Raw genomic sequence first — 9,824 nt, 5'->3', positions numbered from 1 at the left:
AATGTACTGTGGCAGGATTGCAACTGCTGTTGGTAATTATGCCTGTAGGAAATCTGTTAATCAGATGCTACACAGATGTCACATGGTAACCACTGATTTGGTAGCATCTGCAAACAAATGAAAAATTACTTTTTCTTATGTTAGCTTCAAACAAGTACTCAAAAAAGGGTTCTGATAAGCATTTATGAAACTCAAGGGGCAAGTCAATATACAAACAAAAAAATTCTTACTTGCATACTGTAAATGACATTGTAAATGTAAAACAACAATGACTCTGTCATTGCACTCTTGTACCAGTTCCATTCCAATTGTAGGCTGAAATGGTTTTATTTGATTGTCAGCAAGGTAAGACTTCTGGATATTCTTTGCCAAAAATAAATTCTCTGGCAGGATCTGTGGAGTTTATATTGTAATTGCATTAAAAGAGGGAAATTTCTGTTTCCTCTGTACTTACAAGAATGATGTAGCTGTTAGAGTTCTGACTGTCACCTTTCCAGAGGGCCTGGTGGCTTGGGCTCAGTGCCAGCCTTGTCACCACAGCTGTGGAGCCTTGAAAGATTGCTGTGAGAAGACTGAAAATTCCTGCTTCTCCTTTGTTCATGTGCCTTTGAGCTTGGGCTCTTACCCTTGGTCTCTTAGCTGAACTATGTAGCCAATGCATCTGCATCCAGCCTTGCACCCCCCTGGTTCTGTCGCAGATCCTCATGGATTCAAGTTCCTGGTTTGATCTGGACCTGCAGATGAGCCACCATGAGGAGGCCAAAGAGACTGATTGTGTCTACTGTCACCAGCAGTGACGGCCACCTGCTCTGACTTTCCTATCTGGGTCCTGCCCAACCAGAGCTGCTGCCAGTCCTCCCCAGCAGGCTGAGCACTTCCCCACTAGTTTCTGCAAAGATGAGGCAATGGACTGACTTGCAGCACAGTAAATGATCTGACTGACTGAACTCCTACCCAGCTTACAAATGAAGGAACTGACACAGAAGCTTAGGGGGAGTTCCTTGGAGACTGCCCTAGGCTGACCAGCTGTGCTTCAGCTAGGTGTTACCTGTCTGGATATGCTGGCTGACTTCTCGCTCTGACGATCCAGGCAGTCCAAGGAACTCCCCTGAGCAGTTTATGATGCAGGTGGAGGAGGAGACCAAGGTGTACATGGATTGGTAATTTTAAATAATCTCTGGAAACTGTTCTGGCATATGCAGGAAAGGAAAGGGTACACAGACCAGTCTATGCATGTAGTTACAAAAGATCAGATATATTTTTGCATATGGCTGAAGATAATAAAGAGAAATTTATAATGTATATGCTGGAGTATTTATTAGGGTCAGCTGGAGGATGATTAGGACAGTTTCCTGATTCTCCTTTGATCCAGCTGAAGATGCCCTCACAATGATTACAATGTCACCATTTAGAGAGCAACTGATCTTCCTGATTAAAGCACTGAATTCCCCCCACCATGGGTGTTACTTGAATAATAAGATTCCTATAAATTAATTTGTTTTAAACTTACAGCCTGTGAATTTGCCAGTTATGCAAAGTATCCTGTCAATTTATCTAGTTAGTATGTTCAGACTGATGTGTGCACAGGGTTTACAAGCAATACGGAGAAGTTAACTGCCACAGGTTCTATTTTCTAGATAACAACTTTCTGGAAACTATGCACTCTTTTTCAGTTTAGTGATGTCTAACTTGATGGAACTCCATCAGCATCTTTTATAGTGCCTCATCACCAGTTCCCTCATTCAGGTGCATTTTTAACATGGAGTAAAATACCTTCTGCTTTGCTCACCTTTAAAAGAAGAGACTCTTAAAGCTGTTGCAAAATTGCAGAAAGAGCACAAAGCAACAAATACTGAAAACGAACCATTTAATTCCACACTGAAATAAAACTTTAACTCTTGTTAATGCAATATCCATGAAATATATTATTGCAGCTAGAATAGGAAAACAGTATTTAGCAGTTGGATATTATTCTGCCCTCATCCTGGGCTACTTGCATAGTACCTCAAGCAGAGTTAAGAGACAGTAAAATAACCTCCCTAAAGTAAAATGGAATATAAATCAGATTGAAAGAGAACAACATTGTGTTGATCCACATTGCCAGCTTTAATGTATTGATGAAATAATATAAAGATAATAAATTTCTTACTAAATGTTTAAGTGCACCACATGATCCTAAAACACACAGTAGAAGTCTTATTTATAAAGTGCAACCTACAGATGAAATGATAGTAATGAATGTTCTATTATTTTGTCCTCTCAAGGCAAGAGGAAAAAGGCAAAATGCTCTTTAATTTACATGAACTACAGGTAACAGCTAGTAAAATGTTGACATAAGAGGCTGCATAGCAATGTTTTACTGCAGTTCAATATTGATCCAAGAACTAGTCTCTGTCTCTCAAATGCCTTTGGGACAAAATGAAAAGTTAATCTAACTGAACAGCATCACACTTCTTGATTATTGTGTGAATTTTTTTTACTGAAATATTTTTCCCTTCAATTTAAATGCTATTTCTCTTGTAAATTAATCATAAGTGGGAAGAGTTAGTGAAAACTGTTTCATTGTATTCTTAAGGATAGATGCATTGAGATTCAGAATCTTTTATGTCTCTGTGGTTCAGTTCTTGTAAAAGCTATCAATGATTGAACATTATTTACCAAATACTTATCAAACTTCACCTGCCTGAAATATGTCAGGAATCTTAATATCAAAACAATTGCATGTCATAAAAAGCATTTACCACAAACAGCATTTCCTCATGTCATTTCTGATTTATGCAATGTAGTCACTATGGTTTCTTAGTACATTTTTACAACCTTGCTAATGTACTCCTTACTCACCAGAACCCATATAAATATGCATTATTTCCACATCTAAAAGTGAAAGGAATACTCTTCTGATGGATAAAAATTGAGGAAGAGCATCAAAAGTGAGTTTCATGTAATAAGATTTAAGCAAAGTCATTCCAGAATTGGGGAATATTCTACTGGCAAAGCTCCTCAAATTTAACATAATTTTGCCTTCAGTTTTAACAAAATTCTTGCCTTAAACAGTGATTTTCTTCTTGTTCTTAAGTCATAGTTTGTTAGGTCATTAGAACTCAAATTACATGAATTAAGATTATCCTCTTCAACATTTAGACAGCAAAGTAAAAGAATTGAGGTATGTGGGAAGGTGGGATTAAATGAGCCATAGGCTTAACAAAAGGGTGGACAGGCAGTTACTCTTAGTAACAGCTGTAATATCCAAAGGCCTTCAGCAGTAGCTGAAGTGCATTAATTACATGTCACCTGATAATGCAACAAGGACTATAATTACAACTATTTTTCCATTACAAGAGAATGGCTGACTGAAGGATGGTGGAAATCTGCTGTATGCTCTGCTTTCTGGGACTATCTTCTTACATGATCTTCTTACTTGATTGATCTCATGAAAAGGATCCTAAGAATTGTGTAAATTGATATAAAATAAAAAAGTCATCTGCCCTGGGGAAGTACTGCATGGTTTTAGTGTTCTGACTCTAAAGCAAAATTTGAGATAAAAGTCTCTGAAGCAAGGATTGGAACAGACTGCATGGGAAGTGGTTGAGTCACCATCCCTGCAAGTATTTAGAAGTGCAGATGTGACACTTAGGGACATGGTTTAGCAATAGACTTGGAAGAGTTAAGATGGTTGGACTTGATGAGCTCAAAGGTCTCCTCCAACCTAAACAATTCTATGAATCCATGAATTTGCTGAAGTACAGAAGTATCAAAAGTGTAATTACCAATCCAAATCTGAAATACAAAATACATGTTTGCTGGGAAAAAATTACTTCTAACAGCCTTTACATATTGACCCTCACAGAGTAACAGGAATTAACTTACATCATTTAGGCTTATGTTGTTTACTGATTCAATTACTAAATTATCCAGGCCTTTCATAGAATTATCAAGTACATGGACTTAACAGTCTGCAGACCCCAAATTCTTACATTAACTATACCATAACTAAAGCCCAATTCAGTGTGGTTTTTATCCCCTCTCCAACAATGAGAGAAGAACAACAGCATGGGAATTTTAGCCCGGGGAAAAAAACCCTCCCTGGTTCTTTTGTGGAGAAAGAATATTGTTCTTCATTTCTTTATATAACATTTCACAACTACAGCATCACATGCATTAAAAGTGTAAATGGAATATTTTAATTTAAACATTGAATCAATATAAAATCTCTACAGTTCTTGTTTCTCTATGTGAAGGCAAAACTCTACAACACTTGCATCACTTGGTATTTTCCTTCTGAAATCTCAGAGATAAGTATAGCATTTACTTTGTTTTTCAGCACAAAATTAACTACCATTTTCCTTTATGGATGCTTTCAACTTGCTCTTCTCCTGAATAGGCAAGAATTTTATTTTAATAAAGAACACACAGTTTGCAAAGATTGCCACTGCTGTTCTGTTAAAAAAGATTTTTTTTTGTTTTGGCTGAGAAATCTTCTATTCCCAATATCCACCTAAGTAGTCTCTCATATTCTTGCAATTCCAGGGAGTTCCAAAACAAATCCCATTTTATCAGCATGCTATTCAAAGCTACTTGGAACATATCTTAATCAGTTTTATTCATTTTGTTTAATTATGTGGAAAATTTAGCGTGACCTACATTTTCAGTAAAATCATGGCTGGAACTAAGTGCAAACTCTTTTCCTAATCTCTTGCTGCTAATACATGCTGTTAGCAATGTGGAATTACCTTAAATTGGACTGGAACAATCTCGCCTTCAGTTCTCCTTTCACACAGAACCATTATAAAATAACTCTTTTTCAAGAATTTAAATTTCATTTCATGTTTCCACATGATTTATAATCTGAAAATATATTAAAAAAAAACCCTCAAACAAAAACCCCACTGCACAACATCTTAAAAAAAAAAAAAATGGAAAACTGATCCAGACTAAACCCAGTGCAGAAAACACACAACACATGCCTCAACTATAACAAAACCCCCAGACCCAAGAGGACAGTATTAATCCAGGTCTTTTTTCTGATAGAATTCACCTCTGGCAGTGGCAGTGATGCTGAGGCAGGGGAGAGATGGAAGTAAGAGTGCTGCTCTTCTCAGCAGTGCCAATCTAAATCATCTGTAAAACAACTTGAATGAAAATTGGCTGTGTGAATTTGTGACAAACTATGCTAAGATATGGGAGACTGGGAAAGTTTCATTTAAACAGGAGTAGAATTTATGACAACGAAATGTCAGTATTTGGCTTAAGTGATTAAAATATATTATCAATGTCTATTTGTTTTCCTGGACACTTATGAGTGTAAGGTTACTTTAAAAACTGATTTTAAAAGAATGATAAATGCTGTGTAAATGAGCACACTGCACAGAGCACTGACCTCTTAATATAGCATATGAGCTTCTCAGCATGTCATGGGGCTTTCTAGGGTTTCAGAGCCCATCACTGGTAAATAAGACTTAAGTGCAAGCTAGCTGGTCTCATGACTGGGTGGGTTCAGTCAGACAGAGCAAAGCCAAAAACAATGCCCCCATTAAGCTTATTTGAAGCACAGGGCACAGTTTAATTTGCTCTGAAAGGCATTCAGAGGCTATGCTTCAAACTACTCTGAGAACTTAATCAACCTTAGGAAGCTCTTGATTTGGCTGAAAACTGCATTACTGCTCCAAGCCAAGCTACTGCAGAAATACTGCTAATGCTACAGTAACTAGTGTGAAGAGAACACATGCTTGTAAAACAAAACAGTCAAGTCATAAATTTTTTCACCAAGGAACGTTTGGATCCCAGTTCACCGTGTCCATATCTCATACAGAGGGTTTGTATCAGTGTCACTGGGAAAGACTTTTACTCTGTTTATATTTCTGAAAAGGATACTTGGTGATGCAAATTTTTCACAGTGACCTGAGGCCAAGTAATTTTATTTCTGAGATAACTGGACAGAGCTGACACTCCAGAATACTCAGCCCCTCTAAATTCATCCTGCACTTGCAGGAGGAAGCAGAAGAAATCAGAAACTTCTTGTTCAAAGGTAATGTGAAAGGAACGCAGTTCTTGTGCTTTGCAAAAACATCTGATGTTAAACTTTCCTCTCTCTTGGAGACGCCCTTTGGAACAAAAATGCCTTTTCTCTGTCTTAATGAGAGCTCCACATTGACTGCAAATTCTGATTAAGCTTCTATCCTTCTATAAATAAACCTACACTAAGGACTGAAAAAAAAAAAAAGGGAAAGCAGATACTGTTTGAAGTACTTGTGTTTGTTTCTTAATTCACATTTTTCTATTTTTCTCCCCTATGTATGTACAAATGGGGAAACATTTATTAGAATATTTTCTTTAGACTAAGCCCAAATAACTTAATTACCCAATAGGTCCTTCTGGCTTTAAAATTATTGGTCAAATTGTGCCAAAGCCTTTAAAAGGTCAATAAAACCTTTGCACCAACCCTGCAGAAAGATTCTGCTGTGGTGCAGAGAAAGAATAAATCAAGAGACAGTGACAATGCAGAGGAAATGTTTAAATGGCACTGACATCAGCACTTGACAATCTGATATAAGATTATGGTTTGATTAATGTATCAAGGGCCAAGTTGAGAGGAGATGATTAGGATAAGGTTTCAGATAAAAAAACTCCAGCAAAACACATTACCCTGAGATAATTTTAGGCTGAGGCTGAGAGCATGTTACCTACACTACATTTAAGGAATACGTTTATTTTCTCACTCTCTGACCTATTTGATTTTCAATGTATGCATTGTTTCTGCAGCGCAGGAAAAAGGAAATCAGATGGCTACTGTGGAATAACATAAATTATTAGTTATAAAATAAGCAGTTAGTCAAGGAGAGAGAGCATCATAATCCATTTGAATTTGAGTTTTTTATTAAAACCTGGAAAATCAACACTATGAGATGCAATTTTACCCTTGTCTGTATATACTATATACCTGATGGAACTGGCAACTCTATAATGGTAATAGGTGCATTTTGGTCAGGTAGATAACAGATCAAAGGGCACATGAAGTCAATATATACCTAAATATTGTGGTTCTTGGCTTTGGTTGGTTGTTTTTGCATTAGCAGTGGTTTTGGCATAAAAGTACTCTCTGCTCACACACCCACCGACCCCCAGAAAATGGGACAATGCAGTCATCAATCACAGCCAGCTTGGGCTCATGAGGAGAAAGTCCTGCTTGGCAAATTTAGTTTCTTTTCGTGACAAGGTAACCCATCTAGTTGATCAAGGGATGCCAGCTGATGTAATTTATTTGGATTTCAGTAAAGCCTTCAAAACTGTCTCTCACAGTGTTCTCTGCCAGAGGGGGGTGGATTGTGCTGCTCTGCTTTGAGATGGTGTGGCCTCACCTCGAGTCCCATGTGCAGTTCTGGGTGCCACCATACAAGAAAGACAATAAACTATTAGAGAGAATCCAAGGATGGCCACAGGGATGGTGAAGAGCCTTGAGGGGAAGCCTTATGAGGAGCAGCTGAGGTGTGTTCAGTCTGGAGAAGAGGAGACTGGGGGGAGACATTGCAGTCTGCAGCTTCCTTGTGAGGGGCAGAGCAGGGGCAGGCACTGATCTGTTCTCAGTGGTGAGCAGTGACAGGACCTGAGGGAATGGCCTGAAGCTGTGTCAGGGGAGGTTAGGTTGGACATTAGTAAAAGGTTCTTCACCCAGAGGGTGTTTGGGCACTGGAACAGGCTCCCCAGGGAGTGGTCACAGCACCAGCCTGGCAGAGTTCAAGGAGCACTTGGACAGTGTGCTCAGGCACATGACTCTCGGGGTGTCCTGTTGAAACAATTGACATAAGTGACATCAGCACTTTAGCATAAGTATGAATTAGCAAAAGATTTAAGTGTAACTGCTGTGTCTGACTGTAACCACTTTTGCAGGCAGAGGCCTAGCCCTGGCAGGCTAGGGTGGTAAGAAAGGAGCGGCATGCTGGCTGTCCAGAAAAATGCAAAGTCATAGGGTTTGGTTTCATAGATAGAAGGATGTAATCAATAAAGCACAGTTATAGAAAAGAATAACAGCAGTTAGGTGACTGTGATGAATGTGTTAGATAGGAACTATGGACTGTGTTTATAGCCCTGGGGTGAAGAAACCACAGGTTATGTAAGACCCCAGCCCTTAAAGCTGCAGCTTTTAATAAGCAAACAAACAAGGGTGGATGCCAGAACTGTAAAGTATAAAAGCCTGTGCAAAGTGACCCCCAGTCAGACGTGCACATGCAGTGCTAACCCCTGCAGGTTCTCTGGGCACCAGCAAAGGTGTGCTGTGCTTTACAGTACCTGCTGTGGAGTAGATTCCTTTGAATCACTGTGCAGGTCCCTTCCAACTCAGGATATTCTATGAGTCTGTGAACTTTGGAATATCTGACAGAGATCAAGAATTTGAGGTAAAACCTGTCCAAAGCATGTACCCAGCAGTTTTTCTCTCCCTTGAGTGAGGAAGATTTTCCCTGATCTCTCTCATTATTGATTAATGTGATCACTGGATTGTAGGCCCTTTTCTCCTATTTCCCTAGAGAATGAAATTTCTTGAAACTATTAGCAGTGTTTGGCTTTACTAGTTTTGAATGGCAAAATTTACAAAATTCAAAATCAGAATTTGTATTTGAATTAAAACTATTATATTTAATCTGTGTTTCAGGATTGATTAGCTGTTAATAAACACTTTTATAACTGGAATACTGTGTTGTTCCAGCATCTAATAAGGAAGTTATGCAAAGTCTGACTGCTGACAATTTTCCCTGTTTTAATTCTTACAATTTTATATTGGTGGAGATCCTTAAGGTCCCAACAGCCTCAAAAGGATTTCACACAAGCACTCAAGCTTGTACTTCATGATCAAACCACATACTCAACACTGTTGTCAGTAATGGATTATATTTTTAGCACATAGGAGCCAAAAATAAATTTCCATAATCCAACAACAGACCATCATTCATCTGTAGTCCTGTAAGACCATAAATGTGCAGGTAAACTGGACAAAAACCCCAAACCCCTTTAATAGTATTTTCCTACTAAAGATGTCAAAGGGGCTGAATGTGATGCTGTGGTTTAGAAAGGCACAGATCCTTCTATATTCTAGCACATTAGTTTATCAATGCTAATGAAGATTCCTGTCTGAGGACAATCAGTTAGAGACTATATTTGTAACTTGCTAAACCAAAGTCCAGGAAAAATGGTGGCAGTGTGAAAAATGCCAATCACTTGTTTTTAAAATTTTAAAAGTTTAATAGTAATAAAATGATTATAAAAATATCAATATAATTACGAGTAAGAAAAATTTGGACAATTTGGATTAGGACAATATGAGACAGTAAGAAAAAAGAATTAAGAAGGATCTGGGTACCTTTTTCTGGGCAAAATAAGCCCGAAAAAGGACACACGTTAACAGAGGATTAACCCTTAAAAGCAATAGCAATTTGCTTGAATGGAATTTATGCATCATGTATGAGGCGCATATTCATACACCTCATACATGATGCATAAATTCCATTCAAGCAAAGGATTCTGTCTGGTCAGTGTCAGCTTCTTCCTCTTAATCCTAACGGCGTTGTGATGGCTGAGCAAGGCAGGAAGAAGTTAGTTTCTTCTGATAAGGGAGCAATAAATTCTCTTTCTCTGAAAGATTTAGGTGTCCTGTGGCTGCTATCTGGTGCGAGTACCTCATTCCTTTCTTAAAACAATATCCCACATACACAGTTTCTATTTTAACGTTATAACCTAAAACTTTATTTAAAACACTACTAAAAAATTTAACGCAACATAACTTTCTAACATAACACATATAATATTCATCTTAATATTTGCGAAAAGCCAATTAT

The sequence above is a fragment of the Serinus canaria genome, chromosome 1 (genome assembly GCF_022539315.1).
Source record: "Serinus canaria isolate serCan28SL12 chromosome 1, serCan2020, whole genome shotgun sequence".
In the NCBI taxonomy this organism is placed as follows: Eukaryota; Metazoa; Chordata; class Aves; order Passeriformes; family Fringillidae; genus Serinus; species Serinus canaria.
Note: the sequence above shows the minus strand (reverse complement) of the source record.